We start from the raw sequence: 4656 nt of genomic DNA on the forward strand, positions 1-4656 counted from the left end.
TATTAGCTGATATCTGGGAGTCCACCAGGCCAACAAACATGAGTAGCCTTACGATTACCCTGGTTAGAAACAAACCAACAGGTCAGTTAAACCTATTTGGCAGAGAAATTGTAGCTTACTGCAGCTTTGAGCTGTAAAAGAGAATCTGTGGTTTGCTTGTGTTGCTCAGTACGGTGGTTTTCAGCATGAACTCTCCTAAGAGTACCAACTAATAACTTGGTGCAGGTTATGAACTGTATTCTACAGTTTGTATATAAATAAGAAATTTAGTGCCACAAAGACCTGTCATTGGTTGATATGTACTTTAGATTAATGTAGCACTATAGAAATCTCCCAGAATTGTCCTCTATTGGCTCTCCAAGCTAGCTAGCTTTCTCGGAGATCCAGATAAATATTTACTGCCAGTTACCTAAATTACACCACCATGTTACTACACACACACACACACACACAGTTCTCCTAACTTTGGCCTCCAAATAAAGTGGTTTAAATAGTGTAATATTGATAAGCTGTTGGCTTTGTGGCAACGTCACTGTCTTCCCAGCTCTCAGTAATTACTTTGTGAATAGTTATCTTAACTAATGAATGGCCAAATGTATGAAAAATAAAACCCAAGTTGTAAAAAATGGAATTTACAGGATAAAAGGCAGTGATATGTCACTTGATTAATTCCATTTTGTAGAATACACACTCTACAATTCTAAGAAGTAAAGTGTATAATGTTTTACTTATTTTTTTTCAGTTCAACAGCTCTAATCACAAGTTACATTACAGATACATATCCAACAGAACATAGGCTCATAAAATACAGTGTACATAGTCACATCTTCTATCAGGGTGTCCTGGATGCAAACCTAGGGGCCCAGCATGGCCCTTGCATGCACAAAAAGAAAATGTAATTTCATTGGGAAAGTCCCGCTACCAACTGCTGTGAGTACAAATCCAGCAGCACAGAACACCCCCTGCATCTATATTTCAATGGTATATTAAACACAAAAACCCACAAAACTTTACAGTTCTTCCTGAAAATTAAATTAATACATTGATTGGTTTATTGGTCAATAAGGTTTTGAAGAAAATTCTATGTTAAGTGTTACACCTGGATGTTAATATGGGTTGTGAAGCTAAAAAAAACTGATGTGTTCTAATAGACAATGAGAAACATTCAGACATCCATAGAGCAAGGCTACAAAACACAAATTAGTAACACATATTGTTAGTGGTAAAGGTCTAAATAAAACCATGTCCCTACAGTCATACTGTACCTGAATCATTTAAAACATAACTATAGAGTAGTCCAGTGACTGAGTTGTCACATGGTTTCTAAAAGAAATTCTACATTTGGAAATCAAATAAGAATGCATTTGTAGTGACTGAAGAGTTTTGTATTCCCTAATTTGTTCAGTTCCCTAAATCACTAAAGCTTTTTTAAATTTTTAATTTTTTTTTTTACCATATTTGAATCACAGATGGAATCAATATCAAGAGAAAGCAGACAAAAAGCCTGTTTTCTTTGAAATTTGGAATACAGGACTTTCACTTTAAAATGTCATTGGCACTGGTAGAATTTGATCTCGAATGAAACAAATACTCACTCCCACTCTGGGCTAAGTCAGCTGAGTAAGCCCTCACATCCAACACGTTTGTGAGGGAAGGAGTGAATCATTGGCATATTGACAATATGATTTTCACTCTGAATCACGCACATTGAGAGGGCAACATCATTTACTGTTCATATGCAAGTGTCCCCCGTCAGCAAGAATTAAAGCAGAATTGTAACCTCATCATCATGTGCTCAGGCATGTTGTGGGATCAGAAAGTACAGTCATCAAAGCTTTTTCTCACACTGTTGATATTCACACGAGAACACAATTCACAAGGTAAGATATAGTATTGACCTTACTCTGCATGGAAGCTTATGTATTTCTGAGTGGCAGTGCCGGATGCACATGCAAGAATGATGCACTGTTTCCTGCACGCATCAGCATCACTTATGTTTGACAATTTTTCAAAACTGAAGCCAAACAAATTAAGCATCAAACACATTCAAATTTAATTAATTAAGGAACCCTAAACTGCTGTCGTCTGCCTTGTTTAAAAACTTCTACAGTTTCTTCAAAACTATCAAGCACTAAGCAAAATGGCCTCACATTCAGTTGGAAATGAATGGAGGGTAGATAAAAGAAAATGTACATTTTGAAAAAGAAGCCAGCAGTAATTTAAGTATACTTAACTTGCACATAACAGACTTCAACATGCAAAAACACAGGCACAGATCTTTTTACGGAAGACATTTGCCACAGGCGTAAATAATCAAATGAGAGATGGCTAAATTCCATTTAGCTGTTTCAGTTGTGGGGTCCTGCTAATTCACTGTCACACTGTCATGGCTTACTGGGACACTTGAATATAACAGTGAGATTGTTAATGTTATTAGTAACACCTATGCTTTTAATACTATGACAAGTCAAAATGTGAAAAAGGGCTCTGGTCTTAGGTTGGTGTTATGGTACAGTAAATACAGTAGTTTAGTTTGGACAAGGTTTGCCAGGATTCACGGGACAGTTCTGGAAGCACTCCACTATGTGGATCTCACATAAACAAATAACCCAATTTACAGAAACCAAAAATCACAGAGACTCAGTGCTCAGGACATACAAGGATTAATGAAAATATGAGAGGAAGTCTAAAAAGGAAGCATGGACAGTATTCCCATTTTAGACAAATCTTTACAACTTACACCATCACAGGAGAGCAACCATGTCTCATACAAAACTTTTTCATGCTAGTTTGTTTCTTGTAAAACATTAGTAAATATAATGTATAAGGTAATGTAAATGTATGCAGAGCTGCCCTATTAAATCCAAATGTAAATGTTCAAAGTAAATCTAAACGCAATTATAAATCTAAATGCCACATCTTAAAACTAAATCTCATGGTTTTCAAATCTCACTCTAAATCTTAATTACTTTAAAGTTTCTTCTTGTATCAGTTTTAGCATTAATTTGAGTGTGATACACTTTACAAATGTTGTCCAGTATATATCCTGCTAATCTGCAACAGCCATTATGTTTTGAAAGAAAAGTAATTTCAACTAGATTGCATGCACAGCAAGTAAGGCAAATTTTTTAGTCTTGTTTAAATATCAAAAAAAGTCACTGACATGCAATAGGACATGTTTACCCTTTCAATATCTTTTAGTAAACCTAACCAAACATGGGACACGAGAGGCAAACCCCAGTTTCAACGTCAAAGCCTAGTGCTTTGTACAACTACCATCCACGCCAACCACCTCCCTATGAGTTCTCTGTGCTACAAAAAAGTAGCACGTCCTACTTATATTATATTATATTATATTATATTATATTATATTATATTATATTATATTATATTATATTATATTATATTATATTATATTATATTATATTATATTATATTATATTATATTATATTATATTATATTATATTATATTATATTATATTTCAGGCAATTACATTTCTGCCACAATGTATTACAAAAAATCGTATACATTATCATAACACTAAATAACCTTAAAGTCATGTCATCCAGTGACCAAAGTGTTCAACCCAACACACACACACACACACACACACACACACACACACACACACACACACACACACACACACACACACACACACACACACACACACACACAGAAATGTTCTGTTACATTCTTCATAGTTGCTTTATGTCCACCCGTTCTGTAATACCCTCCTTGGAGACTAATGATATCAGCCCAATACATGGAGGTTCATTGAAAAAACTCTACTGTATGTATTATCTCATTACTCTGGATAATCTACAGACCTCTCTGTCCACACTTTATTTTAAACAGAAAACTATTCATAAAGAAGTCTGCAGATTCTCTTGAATAATTGGAACAGTGTTTCTGAGAAAGCACACTGCTTTTGGAACCAAAAAATCAATTTCCATTCACCTGTACTCTTATGGGGTTGTGATGAAAGTCTTAGTAGAAACTCAAATTGAAAATAAACTACAGTAGTTACCACTGGAAGTAAGTTCAGGTCATATGTTGGTGATTGTGGTGGACCAACCCTTTAAAGGACCATACCAGTTACAGTTACAAACAGAATATAAACATGACTGCCTCAAATGTTCCAAAGTGTCCCAGGATGGTTTAAATTGTTAAATATATTTTTTCCTAACTCTAGACTAGTTAGTTTGAAAACAGAAGTGAATGTTACTCAATGAGTGTCTGGAGGGCAGGAAAAAAAAGATGAACATGAGGCTTAATTAATCAACTGATACACTGAACTAATAAAATAGCCTGTGTGAAATAATCTGTTTACTGAAAGCTCAGCATTGTTGCTGATGAAAGAACATTTGAACCAAGAGAGTTTAAACGTGTGCAAAGGTGGAAAAAGCAGTTATTTTCCCAGAGCTGTGTGAACTTTTGCGCAAAGAAGACTTGTTTGTTCTTTTTGCTTGGCCATAAAACAGCTTACTTTCCAATAAACATATTTTTCTGGTTGTCAGAGCACTGTTTGGAAAGTGTAAAAGTTTTTGTTGAAGTTTCTTGTTGTTTTTTGATTTGCTGAGGACATTGCTCCATCTCCTGCTGTGCATATAAATAGTGAGTGGATATCTGGCAGCTTTAATGTGCCCTCTTC

The sequence above is a fragment of the Xiphias gladius genome, chromosome 18, assembly GCF_016859285.1.
Source record: "Xiphias gladius isolate SHS-SW01 ecotype Sanya breed wild chromosome 18, ASM1685928v1, whole genome shotgun sequence".
NCBI classification, from domain to species: domain Eukaryota; kingdom Metazoa; phylum Chordata; class Actinopteri; order Istiophoriformes; family Xiphiidae; genus Xiphias; species Xiphias gladius.